At 45.9% G+C, this 17,273-nt stretch overlaps 1 protein-coding gene across 7 annotated transcripts in view; it reads left to right on the plus strand.

Annotated features, from left to right (window-relative positions):
- The window catches only part of IQSEC2 (IQ motif and Sec7 domain ArfGEF 2), a 1,791,459-nt gene that overhangs the window by 1,296,382 nt on the left and 477,804 nt on the right, over window positions 1-17,273 (plus strand). The gene's annotated exons all lie outside the window — the stretch shown is intronic.

The following is a 17,273-nucleotide window of genomic DNA, read 5'->3' on the forward strand; positions in this document are numbered from 1 at the left end:
GGGAGCTATAGCCCCATGAACCCCCGCTAGCAGCGCCTCTCTATCCTACATTTGACAGTAGTCCAGACATTGCCTGAGTTCTGTGCAGTCTTTCTTGAGGATGAAAGAAATTGGACCCTTGCAGTGAAGGGGAAGGTTAGATAAATCCTTGTGTGTGATTGTCTTCAATGTATTCATGTAGGACGACGTTTTTTTTAGGGTTTTAGAATATATGTCCCCCAATTTGGTATAACTGCTCCTGGAGTTAAGTTCAACTGAAAATCATATAGGCTTCATATATCATCTAATTCAAGCACTAACGGGTGCACATAAAGTCTCCATTCAAGATCATGGTCACAGAGTGAAGTTTGCCACTGAGTCTCCAACTATTTCCCCATTGCCAGGATTTCAACCCCAGAATGCCTGGGCTAGCCCATAATATGACTTGATGGAATCCTTATGCATGATGACACTCCCCTTATGGTAGATACGACTGCCGTCGGTGCGAGCACTTGGATGTTGCTTTGTAGCTGCAGCACAAGCAAAGGATAAATTACACTCCCCAAGATGATAAGCACATTGCTGACGTTGATCTGGCTATTTACCTTCAGGTGTACCCTGACCGCTGCTCCTCAACATTGATCCTGTAGTGTATAGAGGTCCTTGGATTGTGGCTTTTTGCATCCAGTTCTTTGTCTCTTGCTCTGTTCTGTGGCTTCCTCCTTCCTCGCTACTCCCTTGCTTCTGTTCCTCCCCTCCTTCCCAGACTGACCTCTCTATCTCTGACACCGACCCACAACTGCCAACTTCAATTGCCTGCTCCCTGGTTTGGCACTACTTGTCTGGCTTTGATTGTAACCATTTTCAGATTGTGCTGCTTGCTGCTGGGGTCGTGAGTTTTCTGTGGTGTGCTTGTCATTTTCCCTACTTGCTTTTGCACAATTATGATAGGAAGGGGGTGACCTGTACTGCTATTTGTTAAGTTGGATTTCTAGAATCTGGCCTGGTGGACAGGTTTTAGGAGGCCACTCTAGTTATAGTGAACAAGGAACTCTGAACGGTTTGCCAAAGCCCAATCAAGGTAGCAATGGAGAGAAGTCGATGCTTATTTTAAGGAAAGATTGAGAGGGGACATCAGCCTTCAATGAATCCCCACGGTATGGCACACTGAAATTCAATTTAGACAGGAAGTATAAAACATACAGTTATTTATTATAGGCCTTCTGAACACACGGAAAATTAATCTAACAGATAGTATTGCACAGTACTCCGACACGAATACCATTGGTTCACAAATACACCTAATACCTTATACAGCCCAGAGGATAAGAAGACAGATGCAATAAATGATGGAACCAGATTACAAGTCAACAGACCAAACCCTAAAAAGAATGGGGCCTTGTGTCCAAATGTGACGGGAGCTGCAATGTTTCTCACCAGAATTGCAATTTAATTGTGTTGATGATAGTTCAAAATGTTCTTCCACAATTTTACTAAAGGTAAGTAAATGTTTTCTTATATTTCAGGTTACTCTACCAAGGTTCAAGGACCAAAAGGTGAGTGGAATGGAATGCAGGAAACAAAAGGACTGTTATCCTATGGAGCACAGGGGGGGGGGGAGGCAGTTACACTGCATTTACTTACCGCCTGACTAAGATTTTCCCAGGTGACTATGTGGATCATCTGGGGGTGTCTTGGGGTTCAATATTTAGCTGTTGGTTCTGGTGAGAAGTGCCCAGGAGTTGCAGGACCAAGGATTCCTCCGGTCAGGTACATCTGCAAGATGCAACCTCTGTTGATGAAGAAATGCAAGAAACACTGATGCAGACTTCCTTAGGACACTTCAGAGGTTGGATAAAGGCGAGTTCCAGCAACGGTCTCTGCACACAGGCAAACACAGGCATCCTTTCAGTTGCAGCCACAAAAGGTGCTCCATGGCTGGATCCCTTGATGCTGAGATGCTGAAATTCAGGAAGAAGGTGACTAGTGGCACGAGCTGTCCAGGGACCTTTCCGAAAGGGCAGGATCCTTGAGATGGCCTTGCGACTAGTTGGTCCCACTAGTCCAAAGTCTGAATCACTGCGCAGGGTCTTCAGCGATCAGGTAGTCACACAGGGCTTCACTGGGACGGACACAGGAAAGGATGCTGGGCCACTTCAGGGGTCATCTTTAGATCTTCAGCAGGATGTGCTTCTTCTGGGAATTCTTGACTCCAACGATGATCTGGAGAAATGTATGCAGAGGTCCTCTTATCTAAAATCCAAACTGGAAGCAGGTCCAGGACCACCAATGGAAAGGATCTGCACCATTCAAACAGACAGTAGTTCTCCTATCAGAGACAACTACTGGTTTCACATTTGCCCCACACCTAGACGTTCTGTCATCGTGAATGTGGAGACTGACCCAACCCCTTCTTCGGCCACACAAAGGCATCACTAGCCCGCAAAAGCAGAGACTTCCCAGGCACGTGCATGGCCTTATAAGTGATTTCTTGACCTGGTAAAGCAGAAAGGCCAAACAGAAATATGGCCAAAGATGCAAGTGAAAATCTTGTGGCACAGACATTTTAGGACACTAGCCACATTTAGTAGCCCTATGTGCTAAATGCAAATGTGCACATAAAAAATAATGCAAAAATGGTAATATCAGCTGTCACCAGCTTTTCTTTAGGTACATAACCCCAAGTGTAAAAATCTAGGGTGATACAAAGGTATCCCCACTTCAATGCACTGCACTGCACTGTAAGGTGTCTGTGTGCAATGTTAAAACGTACAAGAATTCAAAAGGAAAACAGTCTCCCAGTACTGATAGTTTGAAGGACTGATCAGTTCCCCCATAACAATGAGCAACATAACAATGAGCAAAAGGCGAGGTAATTAAACATGAAGGCTTTACTTCCCTTCAAAAAGTCAGAACAGGTTTTAAAAAATAGCAAAAATAATGGGGGTACATAGAAACTATGGAGGGAAAGTTGAAAAAAGAAAAACAGAACTCCATCAATATGTTCGCGAAGACCCCAGTCAGATCACCAGAGGAGACTCCTGTGCAGGCCCCTACTACTTCATCATCCCTCGCTGCTCCGGAATCCCAAAACATGATGGATTTATCCGCGAGGGCTTTACCGCACTCCAATCAAAATTAGATGACATGAACGGCACCATATCCTCCATTAAGGCCCATATTGAAAGAACCGACAGCCGGGTGTTGGAGGTCGAGGCGAGGGTAAGTTCCGCCGAGGATGGCCTGGGTGCCCTACGCTCTGAGGTAACCGCTCTTTCTAACAGAGTCATGGAGGTGGAGAAGAAGAACAAGGACTTGGAATCCAGATCAAGGCACAACAACCTCCGCATTATCGGTGTTCCCGAGAATGACATTAATGGACCAATGGAGGACTTTGTTGAACATACGTTACTGTCGCTCCTCGACTCACTTAAGCTCTCTCCGCAATTCGCTATAGAGCGTGCACATCAGGCCCTATCGGCTAGACCCAAACCCGGTGCTCCTCCCCGACCCATCATAGCCCGTGTGCTAAATTTTCGTGACCGTGATGCCATCCTCAGGGCCGTGAGACTTAAGGGGGAGCTCCTGCTGGGTGGGGCAAGGATACACCTCTATCCTGATTTCCCGGTTGCCGTCCAGCGAGAGCGCAAGTCTTTCCTAGCGGTGAAGAGAAGGTTGCGAGACCACGCAATTAAATACTCCATGCTCTATCCTGCCAAACTACGCGTAGAGCAGGCTAATCAAGTGTTTTTCTTCACCATCCCGGAGGAAGCCTCCATATTTGTCGATGAACATTATCCAGGTTGACCCCTCCCTCTATCTTTGTTGTCGCAGCTATCTACCTGTCCCAATGTGGGGGGTAATAGCTCTTGCCGCCCCCCTGCACCCGGGCTGCACTGTTCTATTTCTTCTAACCTTGTTTGCCTGCCTCATCTCTACAAATGTCTGCCACATCAACATGTGCGAAAACTCCTTTCCAGCTACGTGTGAAATCTCATTGTTGGCACGATGCTTTATTCGTATCTGCCGCGCCCGGAGCGGCGCCACCAGTCCGGCCCACAGCCCCCCAGGCGCCGATGCCTCTGGATTGGTTTTGGTTGAGGTGTTTTAGGATTGCCATTCCTCTGATTGGGGGAGGGATGTGGGTGGGGTTGGGGGGAGGGGATGTTTTGTTTAAAAAAGTTTTGATGGCCACCGGAGACGCCACACGCGCCACAACGCAACACCTTACATATGCAGACATGAGAACACATACATTCGATTCGTGCCCTCTCCACACACCGATAACTACTTCACAGCAATTCAACCATTACCCCCTGTGTTATGGCTAGCGCTGACTTGACCTTTATGAGCTGGAACATCCAGGGATTGGGCAACTACAGGAAGATGCGGCAGATTCAGCTCTATGCTGAGCGCCACAGAGTTAAAATCCTGTGCCTGCCAGAAACCCACTCTCGCTCGGAGCAATGTGAGCGTTTCGCTAAACAATGGGGACCCCAGAGGTACTACACCAACTACTCCTCCCAAAGCCGTGGTACCCTCACCCTAATACACAAGAGCCTGAAATTTACGTGCCATCACTCCCACATAGATCCACTTGGTATGTATGTATTGATCACTGGCATACTACAACATCAGGAGGTGATCATCCTGAATGTATACGGTCCCAACGTTGACGACCCCGATTTTTACTTACACCTGGCCACTCTACTTGAATGCTACCCCCTGACTCCTATTTTATGGGGTGGATATTTTAATACAATATTAGATGTTACCCTAGATAGATAGGGCTCTAGACCTCGCCAACTCTCTAAAGCAGCGTATGCGATCCTTACCACACTTCCTCGTCTGGCATTAGTGGATGCCTGGCGTCTAATGTACCCGGATTCTCGTGCATACTCCTTTTACTCCTCAGTACATGATTCCCACTCTAGAATAGACAGATGGCTCATTACAGACATGTTGGTCAGATGCCTTTCACACCTGGCTATACTCCCCTGGACACTATCAGACCATTCGCCGGTACTTATCACCTTAAACTGGGGACCTGATGCCAATAAAACCAGGCAGTGGAGGATGAATCCTCACTCGCTTCTCGACCCGATCTTTGCATCCAAGCTGGAATCCTCCATCGAGGAATACTTCGAGACCAATACAAACTCTGTGTCAACCCTAGCTGTGCTCTGGGAATCCTTCAAAGCATACACTAGAGGGATCGCCATCTCCAAAGGCTGTGGAATCCTGAAGGGCATCCGTGCCGATCTCGCCGATAGTAAATCGGCCCTCGCTGTCCAAGAATCCCAATATGCCGAAGATCACTCCCCAACTACTCTGGCAGCGCTGGGAACTGAGTTGGACAGGTTCCGTGCCCTTGCTGATCGCGAGGTTAAATTCCTGGACTCTCACCAATTGCGGAGGAAATACGGTGAGCGAGAGCGGCCTGGTCGAATGCTGGCTAGACTATTGCGTCGAGAACTTGTGCCCCCAATATCCCGGCCATAACTAAACCGGATGGCTCACTCGCCACCTCCCCACAGGACATCAATTCCGAGTTCCTTTCATTTTACACTTCCTTATACTCAGAGGCTGGCGGTCCCCAGATTCCCGTAATCGACTCTTACTTAGACAGTCTCCCCATATCAGTCCTCTCAGCCGACGCAAGCAGCTTTCTTGAGAGACCCCTCACGTTGGAGGAACTTAATGAAGCCATTGAGTCGCTGTCATCTGGAAAAGCCCCTGGCCCTGACAGGCTCCCTATGGTCTTTTATAAGCGATACAAATCCTATCTAGCACCACACCTACTGGCCCTATGGGAGGAATCATGCGACAGCGGAATACTACCCCCATCTTTGCGTGAGGCAATGACCACAGTGCTCCTCAAACCTGGCAAGCCCCCCACTCAGTGCGGTTCATACCGACCACTTTCACTGATTAACAGTGATATTAAAATATACGTGAAACTGCTAGCCAACTACTTAGCCCCGTACACGCCCCACATTATCCATCCCGACCAGTCGGGATTTGTCCCTGGTAAGTCTACTTCCTTGAATCTGCAAAGGCTCTTTAATGTAATCAGCAGAATCAGCCCATCCACACAGGCGGTTGCGGCCACGCTAGACATGCAGAAGGCATTTGATTAGGTCTCATGGAAGTATCTATTGCAGGTCCTCGTGAAATGCAAGTTTGGCCCCAACTTCCGATCTTGGATTAGGCTGCTCTACACCGCTCCGTCAGCCAGAGTCCGTACGGAAGACAGGTGCTCATCCCCTTCCTGATATACAGAGGCACACGTCAAGGGTGCCCCTTTTCCCCTCTTATCTTTGCCATGGCCATGGAGCCCTTTGCTGACATGGTTCAGAAATCACATTCTCACAGGGGATTGCGCACGGTTGGCCAATCCGATATAGTCTCCCTCTATGCTGACGATGCCCTTCTTTACATCTGTTCCCCCGAGACTAACCTTGCCCCCATACTGGCTGATGTAGCCCACTTTGGAGACATATCTGGCTTGAAGGTGAACTGCTCCAAGTCTACATTATTCCCACTCACAGACACAACCCGACCCCCCCTAACCTTCATGGATTCAACTGGTCTCCGTCTGATTTCACTTGCCTGGGGATGGTGGTCTCCCGACACACGACGCAGCTACGCAACGACAACTACCACAGTAACCTCTCTAACCTGGCTACAAAATCCTCTTACTGGACTAGGCTCCCCATCTCACTGGCAGGCAGAATTGGAATACTTAAAATGGTTGTACTACCCCAATTGCTTTACCGATTTACCAATCTGCCAGTGTGGCCGGGCCATTAGCAACACTTTCCTTTGGCACTCGGGCGCGGTTCGCCTCAAGCTGTCCACGCGGACTGCCCCCAAGATGCTAGGCGGATTCAACGCGCCAGATTTTATCAGGTATTGGGTTGTGGCCCAATCTCAATTCGTGGCACATTGGTTCAACACCACCAACCCACCTCCACATGTTCGCCTGGAGAAGCTGTCGGTCAGTGACCGAGTGATTGGGTCCCTGATCCTCAAGCCGATTCCCCCCGACTCAAACTCTGTAGACCCTGTCGCTAGCACATCCCTGGCACTAACCAAACTTTGGGCGATGGTCGACACTCCACATCCATTTCACAGGGATCTGCCATTATGGAATTTCCCCCCTGATGTCCCACTCATTCCACGATCAGTGGTATCTCACTGGGCGGACACCGGCTACCTGATGTTCCGTGATGTATTTGACCAAGGGAACTTTATCGAGTGGCCTGATCTCCCGCTTTCACTCAAACGCCGGCCCTCGGTGTGGCTGCAATGCTCCTCACTTCGGGAGAGCCTCAAATCCAGATATCCTGATTTCCCTGCCTTGCCCCTTGATGAACCTATTGTTGCTGAGCTCTGTTCTTATCTCGCCTTTAAGGGTAAGGTGTTGAGGCTTTATTCACTACTGCAGTCTAGAGCAGCCCCCCACTTCACCAAGCTGAGGCGCAGGTGGGAGGAAGATCTCGGGGTTGAAATTACAGACGAGTGATGGTCTCGAATGTGTGCTCGTACCCACGATGTGTCCTATAACACCCAATTCAAACTTATTCAATTCAAGGTTCTGCACAGGTTTCACCATACACCAGTGAGGCTTCATCACATGTTCCACACCACCCCTCCCTCATGCCCCAGATGTGGCATGGATCAAGCGTCCTACATCCACATGCTATGGAACTGCCCCCGCTTGACCCAATTCTGGCTGGACATTTGCTCCACACTGTCGGACATCCTGGACCGTCCTATTGCCCCCACCCCAATGCACTGCCTTTTCCATGACCTCCCTCAATATCCCCGCGACTCCAAGAAACTAGAAGGCCTCTGCATGGTGCTGGCAGTTCGCTGCATATTACTGTGTTGGCTCTGCCCCAGAGCGCCCACCTATACACAGTGGCTCAGATCAGTCACATGGGCTCATGACACCGAGCAGTCCTGGAGCACAATGCAGCACCCGCACTCCAGGCCGAGGGACGTTTGGGGTAGATTCCGACATTATTTGTCCGCCATGACCTCACCATCAAATTCACCGCCCTCCACTCCGGGGTGCTCTCCGTAGATGCATCTCCCTTGCTGCGGTTGTTAACACCCTGTATGCTCCCTGTTTCCCCATGGTATTTCAATCTGCTCAATATGTATTTCCTAATGTGCACACTGTGTATGTTTTTACTGCTGGCACCGTGTGGCTCCCTCTGTTTTCTGGTGAACTGTCAATTCAAATAAAAAAAAGTTTAAAAAAAAAAAGAAAGAAAGAGAAGTCTCCCCTAACACTCTTTGCACAACATATTGTGACTCTGTTTCCTCTTGGGATCCTCTCTCTGTCTCATTCCTGTGGTTATTCCTTCCTTCTCCACTTGTTGGTTTTGGAACTGTGTTTGTTACCCCGAGCTTGTGCTTTTGTGGATCTGAAATCAATGATTTTTAAGTGTTTTTGGATCTGCACTCCTTCCCCATATTTCTCTGTATCCTGTTTGGGGGCTCTTGCAGTTATCTGGTGTTATTGCCCTTTTCCCCCTATACCGTCTTTATACCGTTGGGTAGAGATTGTCCCATTTTCTTTGTTCTCTTTGATTCTTTGCATCACTGCCACCCTGATGGCAGGAAACTGTTGTGCTTGCCTTGACCACGATAGTAAAAGTAAATATGTTGTCCTTGTTCACTTATTAATCTGGTGTTGTCTTTCTTTCTTGCAGCAGGGATAACATTTGGTGCCTTTATATCCATTCTACCTTTTTGTGTTCTACCTCCACTTGGGGATTTTTTTTTGTTTCCTTTCAGTTTTAACAGCCAAGAGGTCTGTGAGGGCTGGCTTCACCTGGCACAGTATTGTTCTCTTGACACCAAGCACATAGACCGGAGCCATACCTGACTGTGCTAAAAAAAAGAAGTCAAAGACCTTTTTCAGCCTCGGCCCAATTAAGAGGGTTCGGCAATCCCAAAGAAACCAGGGCATCCACCACAGTTATTTACTGGTGAAAAGAAAAGGTATTGAAGAACAATACTGGATCTCCAATATCTCAAAAAGCTCCAGAGAAAACAAGCCTTCAGGATAGTTACCCTACAGGCCATCATAGCGCCTCTCCAGATGTGAGACTTCCTAGGATCCATAGACCTGCCAGATGCATGTATCCTCTCTTTTAAGGTCTCTCTTTTATCTGAAAAGTATAGGCGTTTACTGAGGATTTGTGTGGGGGATAGTCCCTACCAGTGTAGTGTTCTACCATTCAGCCTAAAACTGGCACCAAGGATCTCCAAAATGTGTCTGACTCCTGTCATTACCATATCTGCAGATGGAGACACCACATCAATCTCTAACTGTACGACTGGCTCATCTGCGCTTTGACCAGTTTTCAAGCTCGGAAGTCCTTGCAAAAGTCGGTTAATCTTTTAGGATGGTACAGATACACCATACATTTTGAGAAATCATTGCATATGGCTTCCACAACTCAAACATTCCTGGTTCCATTAGGAAAAGACATTGATGCTGCCATCACAAAAGAGTGCTTGGTTTCTTTGCAAGGCATGGGGTGATTGATGAGCTTCTGAGAACACGGCGAGGCAGTGTAAATTCATCAAGGAAATGTTTTGCTCTGCAATACAGTTGATACTGGACTTCAGGCTGAACAAGAGACCAATTCCAGAGTACCTCATCATGAGATAACAGAAAGATTCAGGTTGGTGGGAGGACTCGTCTCTTTGGCTAATCCAGGGTGTGTCTGCACTGGTGGAATAACCTACTACATCCACTTAACGACCAAACACCAAAAAGACTGTAGATCTGTTCAGCAGGGATTTTTGGTAGACCCAGACTTACCAGAGGGGTAGGGGAACTAAGGAATATGCGACGTTGGCCCACCATGTCTGCTGCACTGGACACTGTAGTAAGAACACACAGAGTCGCAATGGGCTGGGACCACCTATCAGGTTGCACGTGAAGCACAGGGCCTTAGCATTGTATAGGCTATGGGATGATACTTTTAGGGACAGTAGTCTTGAGAGCAAGGGGCTGGTGAAGGAGAAGGACATACAGATAAGAGCAGCTTCTGATCACAGGAAGACCCATAGCAATTCTGCAGGTGGTGAGGGCTCTCACCCATGGTTTGTGTTTTTCCCAGAGGGCAGTTCCCAAAATGGTATTACCAGTGTACTTACCATCGAGAAGGTCGACCCAGCAGAAATGAGGAGAAATTCAATACTGGAGTCAGAGGAGCTAAGGGAACTAAAGGTGTGGGATCCAGAAGTGTGACTGCACCACACAGAACAGGCAGAGGCAACATTGAGAGAGATGCTGTAAATGGCAGGCAGGAGCCTAGTGGTCAACCGCAGCAGTGGGGAACCCAAAAGCACAGACTGAAAACTGCATTGCATTAGGGCTAGGGCAGAAGGTGTGCTGCACCAGAGGAACCGGAATGGAGCGGCTGCCTGAGGGGAAGTGGAAAAGAGCCCTTAATACTTTGAGGAATGATTTGGAAATGTTGGAGAAGCCACACTCAGTTAATGTCCTGACGGGAGACATAGAGCAGAGGGGGGAGGCAGAGTTGCAGCTGCCAGGGAGTGGAGGAGGAGAACATGATAGTCGCTTTTAGAGCCAAATAGGAAAGACAAAAAATGCCCTGTTGCAAATGCATAGATGCTTCAGGTAAGGGGCTTAAGTAGGCATATGACGTAGCTGAATGGACGCGGCTGTTGTAAATGTATAAATGAGCCATTTAGGACAGTGTAACCCTCAGTATGTAGGAGAGCGAGCGCTGCATCATGACAATTTGACTTCAAGCTTGAGGAGGGAGCTGAACCAGAAGCTTCTCTTCGTACTCTTTTGGAGGTGGGAGCAACCAACCCTGGAACTTTATGACACCCCAGAACCGGAAATGCTGATCTTTCACTAGAAAGTCCCCACACCATGGGTATTTGGAGTAAGGGGCAGATGCCTATGCTTTTCTGACAATTCCCTTAATCCCAATACTTTGATGAAGATGCAGCTGGAGCCCTGCATGATGGTTGCGAATGCTCCAGCATAGGCTCCTCAGTATTAGTTCTTAGGCCACCGTCGCCTCTCCCAGGAAGATGTGATACTCCTGAAGCCATCCCAGGGTCTTCTGCAAAGAAACAATGGAAACTGTGATCCTGAAATTGTGGCGTCTGAGCTCACATAATTCAGACATGTGTAGCTCACAAAGGAGCACGGGAGCATTCTGCATGCATGAAGGTGTGGTTCTACCTTTAAACCTACACATGCACAAGGAATCTCTTTTTCTTTGCTGTAAAGAAAGAGACATTTGCTTGTTTCTGATTCTCCGACAACCGCTGTTTCCGTACTTTCCACAGTTGAATCCACGCCTGTCTCGTGCCTCAGTTTGAGTCCACTTGATGGCAATGTCTAGGTTCACTAGGAACCAAAACTAAGCATCCATATTTATTTAGAGTATAGTCCAGGACTTTTTCATTCATTCCTGCCAGTGAGAAAGCCCCCTCTCTACATGGATGCTGACCATTGTTGTGAAAATGTATGGGTAGTTCACTCAAGCCTTTGCATTGAGCAAACCTAGAGTACCTTTTTTGGAAGACCGTTTTCTTAGTCACAATTTCAACAACAAGAAATGCAGGCGAAATGCATGCTTTCCCAGTGAATGCTTCCTACCTCCAGTTTTGGAAAGACAAGTTTGTCTTAAGAACAAACCCAAAGTTCTTTCCAAAGGTGCCGTCTGACTTTCCCCTCAGCAAGTCTACCATACTACCCACACTCTTTGCCAGTACATCCTCTCGGGTGAAGGGGTGGCTCTACATCCTTGATGGCAAGGGAGCATTTAAGTACTATTGGACAGAACAAAGAGCATTAGGAAAACATTCCTGATATTGGTCTGGGGTGCATTGGCTAGGCCAAACCATCTTGATGCAAGGCCCATCACCAATGGGTAACGTCTTGAATTGGATTGACAGTTGCAAGAAAGCCAATAGACCTGTTGGGCAGAGAAGTGAACAAAGGCAAACGAACTGCAAGAGCTACATTTATGACCATGATGATGCAGGTGGGTATCCTACTTTGAGAGACATTTGCAAGGCATTGCCTTGGGCAGTACAGCAGGTTTTCATAGAACTCTAGACAAGAATGCAAGCAAAAGTTGGAGGAGCGGTCCTGAAGAGTCTGCTCAAAAAGTCAGCTTGTCACCCATCTCTTCCCTTTTCTTTGGTATAAAGTAATGGCTGAGGCACTGCATAGCAATCTTTTCAAACCATCTGAATTTATGAAAGATCCAATGTTGAAGAAGAAACAAGTTGCTTACCTCTAACCGTAGTTCTCCTTTAAACAGTATCTTTCATAGAGCAACATGCTTCATGCTGACTTCCTCTGTAGAGACTCAGAGGCCTTTTGAAGTCTGGCTCATTCCATGCTTTTAGGAATTTGCAGATGCTCTCTATGTGCAAATCTGGGGACTATCCACTGAATTGGATACCGGACAAATGAGCCAAACTGAGGGTAGGCTGCACATAGTGGGGCCGTTTTCTTTTTGACTTCTGGGGTAAATCTATACAGAGGATTCACAACCTGACCAAAGGAAATCATTAAAGAATTTGCATTTATGAAAGATACCAGTGCTGAAGAGCTATAGCTAAAGGTATGTAACTTGTTTCTTTAGCTTCCTCACATTCCCTTCACCACCAGTGAGTTTTCCGCCAATACAGTCTACCTAAGGGATTGTAAAATCGGTGGCAAATTGATAGCTAGAAATATAAAAAAGATTGCTTACTTGTAACAATAATTTCCGGCAGATTTATAAGGGATTCTTCTATCATCCAGATTTTGAGAGGTGAATGCAGAGTTGAAAAAAACAACTGAGGTGTATCCCTTCAAGGCGAGCAATGCCCTCTTTCGTCTAGCCAACAGCTAGACGAAAGAGGGCATTGTGTTAAGACCACTGACTAACACATTTTGATTATTAGCTATTTTTCTAAAAATAAATTGTAAATATAATTAAACCTTTACTGAAATGTTTAGAAAAAAGTTCTGGAATTGGTCTGGTGGCAGGGAATTTTTCAAGGACTTAAGATTATTTATGAATTGGAAAAGGATACTACTCGCACTGGAAAGCTAGAAATCGAGGTAGGTAATCTTTCTGTGTGTCCTGTCCTTTGTTGGGGGTTGTTTGTGTTTTGTCAATATTAGAGTGTTTATGGACAGTCTGAGTAATGATTTCCTCTTGTTGATGGGCCCACTCCTGGTTCTTGCCATTTTGATGAGTTCTCAGCAATTTTGTGTTGACCATCGAGACCTGTTATTTCATTATGACAAGGTGGTTTTAAGTCCAGTCCCAACTTCTCAGCCAAAGGAGATTCATACTTTCACCATAAGCACTGTATACGTTATCATGTCCCTCCCATTCATAACCCCTCCAATGGGGAGTGAAAAGAGAGAACGGTAAACGTAAGATATTTGTACCTGAAGACAACCATGACATGTCCAATGCTAACCATATTTCTGGCATGATTTTTGTGAAAAGGCAAAGGAACATTTTCAGATCAGTTCCATCTTTGTACAACTGATGCGTTGCAATAACTGTTACCATCATATGGGCAACGGTTGTTCAATGAAACACAAGTCAATTAACACAGGGTTTTTCAGGCAGGTTTCTAAAGTGGATATGTGTGAGGATGCAACTCACTTCTCACTTCAGATTTGGTTAAGTTTGCAGTTGTATTAGCGATAAGTGCCTTGTTGGCCATCTTCCTCTTTTGTTCAGGGGCCTAGCTGGCCCCATTGACGTCACGGAGAGTGACTCAGGTGGTTGGCGATATGGCATTATCCCCACACCATCCACCCATTGCCCCACCACCTGGTCACTACCTGTAGGGCCGAGTATTGTCAGTAGCCCAGTGTTCAACTGGAACTTAAGATGGGCATTGCAGTTTCCCAAACTCTGAAATATAACTCGTCTAGCTATTTTAGGTGTGGGTGTTATCCGTTTGTTTTAATATAAGGAAGTGTTTCTATTTAAACAGCCCTCCCCTCTGCAGCAGCGTTTGTAACTTGGCCTGCTGACACCTTGACACCAACAATTCTATGCCACACTTAGTTTTCTCATTTGTTAGAAATTGAATTCTCTGTGAATCAAAATAATCCATGTTCTAGCAATAAAAGGGTAATAATGAACAGAAAAGTGCATAATTAATAACACCCAATTGGCCATATAGTTCAATTAATTTTCTCTGATTACATAAGGGATGCTGATAGTTACATAATCATGCCATAATATGTCATACTGCTACTGACATTAAAGGGACATTAAAGTGACATTAAAGTTGTGCATGCAAAGACCACAATTGCATCATCATGAATTGAGGAGCAGCTGATTGTCTACCTCTGTATGATGGCATCTGGGGCGCTTGAAGCGCCTGCCTTGCCACCCCCAATCCTCTCTTTTTGCTGGCTCACCTCGGCAGCTGGTAGGCAGCACAACGCTTTGCTCTCCTTTGTAAGACCCTAGGAATGGAATGGAATAGTCCCACCAGCCGTTTCACAACCTCTGCTCCTGGTTGGAGTGGGCGCCGAGGGCAGGTTGGTAGATGCTGAAAAAATCCCTGCTCTTAGGAATGTGTAATAGAGTGCTGCAGCTTCTGGACCTGCAAACCCACGTTCTTGGCTAACCCCAACTCTAGACCGTACCGTTCTTCCCCCATTGCCACCATTAAACCATAATCCAATTTCTTTCATGTCTGCCCCGATATCGATTTTCTTAAAATTGATAAATGTGGGAACCCATTTTCTGTCCGGGGAAGCTGTTTCCTCTGACATCAAAGAAAAACCCAATTGCACAAGAATCTCAGGCCAGTTATGTGTGAGATACGACATGACAGCTTTTATTGCAACAGATCCAACAATAATACTGAAATTATACTTGTATTATTTGACTGACTACAACCAAAGGCCTTGGTATCCATATTCCCTTCTTTAGTTATGTGAGTCCTTACTCCTTTGTCGTGTAAGAATTGGGCTCATTTCACTTTGCCACCATATATATATATATATATATATATATATATATATATATATATATATATATACACACACACCCTCCTTCCCCCTTCCCCCTCCCCCCCTTGAGGCAAGGCTGCAACTCCTACTATTCCTCGGGATGTCCCAGGACTATGTCTAGATCCGCCAACGCTTCAGGCTAAATGGCCAAGTCCCCATGTCTAGCAATGGAGCAACACTGTCCGCTAGAACATTTAGCTCTAAAGATAACTCCATACCCAACTCATCTAAGGAAACATCGCAAGTCTTTACCGAACCCTATAAAGTCTGTGCAACATGTCCTAAGTTGTCCACCTGTCGTTTACATCAGTCAGGTCTTTATCACCCTGGGGTGCAATCACCCCATGCTCACTTCAACAGGCTTAGTGCTCCATAGGAACATCATCACTCTGGATGGAGTACGAATGGAAGCCCAGAGCCAAGCCTGACCCTGGAGATGAATGTATGTCAAGACAACCAGATTCAGAGTCCAAATGTATGGTCTGGGTTTGCCGAGCTCACAAGGGAAGCTCCTTTTTCTAGGGTTTAGTGGACCGGAAACTCTCCCTACACACCACAGTCTATAGCCATGCACGATTCTCTGGACCTGTTTGATTTGTTACTTTATTCCTTCTTGCTCTTGAGGCAGCATTCTACTATCAGTCCTGCTTGTCATGCGTCATCCACCGTGACTGCAAGCAGGAGACGGCAGCCATTTGTACTGCACCGTCCGTCCCCAAAGGATCCCACTGCACTCGGCTGACATATGCTCAAAAGGAATTTGCTATGCTAGGTACTTGCCAGATATTCTTATCTCTAGCCATAATGGCTTCAATAGATTTAAAAACTTTGCCTCACAGGTATACCTCTTTAAAGAGAGAGCAGGGGTTGACTTCTGAAAAAGGAAAGCGCGTAGTTCGACATTATTTTGAGTTTGATCTTGAACATTTTACGAATTGTTACTTGAATTGGCGTACCAACCCTCGTCAGGGTGTTGTGCTGTTTAAATTAAGAGTCAATCGCCTTCTGTTAGCCTCTTTAACTCAAAATTGGAAGTCGGACTGGAGAACTATAATGACATTCACCTGCGCATGTGTATGGTATCTCCTTCGAGGATTTGATACCCTTCTTAGTTTATGCCCTTGTTTTGAATTGCTAAGGTGAAAAACATTGAATACCAATCCGCAGGGGTTGTACTCTCAGATCACTAAATGATGGAAACAGACATTTGTTCTCTGTTCCAAATAGATACCTTACTCTGTATTGTATTTTTAAGTCGAAAGAGCCCTATTGCACGGTGAACATTATATTGTTGAATCAATGTTCTGATTTGCTTTGTTTTACTTGTTTTTAATGTTTTTATTGTTATTTTATTATGGTTTGTCACCATCAGAAAAAAAAGATTTGTGTTGTTACTTTGACACTGCACGTGCCACATTGCTTCCCTTTAGAAGAGATGCTTGGTTTACTTATGGCAGGAATCCAATGGTTGGACTGGTCTCCACGCCATACTATTACGCTCACCTTCCAGAAAATTGAAGTTTGTTCACCTTAAGGACGCAACCTGTCCATGCCATTCAGTGTAGTTTGGTACCAACACTAGCCCTGGGAGTGGACATTCTGGTAAAACTCCTCAAATCGCAATGCCGGTCACAACCAAACAACTATCATAATGTTTGTACTCAAACAAATGAACCAGTAACTGTCAAACGAGACACACCTTTAGGTAGCTTTGCCCCTTGCAACGTGTGGACCTAATAAGCTTTAAGGATGTTGTTACCTTACCATTGATCTGTCATGACCCAGCTAAGACGACAAAAATCTCTGTGAAAACCTGAAAGTGTTCTGCTTAAATGAATACATGTTACCCTTGCATGATCAGCATGTGTTCCAACTCTCTCAATGTAAGCTCTCTGTGTCCTACCATGTTCTTTCTGAAGATGTGAAGCGAACACGGCTAAAGAATCGCCCATAGGCCCGATATGTGCAGCAATTCTCTCAATCATAAGCAGCATTATACTGCATGTGTGTGTGTATGCTTGTGTGCATATATATATATGTATATTCTTGTATGTGTGTGTATTTGTGTGTGGGGGGAGGATGTATGTATAAATAATATATATATATGTATATACGTATATATTTATATAATACAGTACATGTTCAAATAATGACTTCATGTGTTAATCTTGCATCCAATTTATTCAAGGTACTTCAAAGTCCAAGTGGCCATTTAATGCATAATCACACCTTT

The sequence above is a fragment of the Ambystoma mexicanum genome, chromosome 2p (assembly GCF_040938575.1).
Source record: "Ambystoma mexicanum isolate Mex_15411 chromosome 2p, UKY_AmexF1_1, whole genome shotgun sequence".
NCBI classification, from domain to species: Eukaryota; Metazoa; Chordata; class Amphibia; order Caudata; family Ambystomatidae; genus Ambystoma; species Ambystoma mexicanum.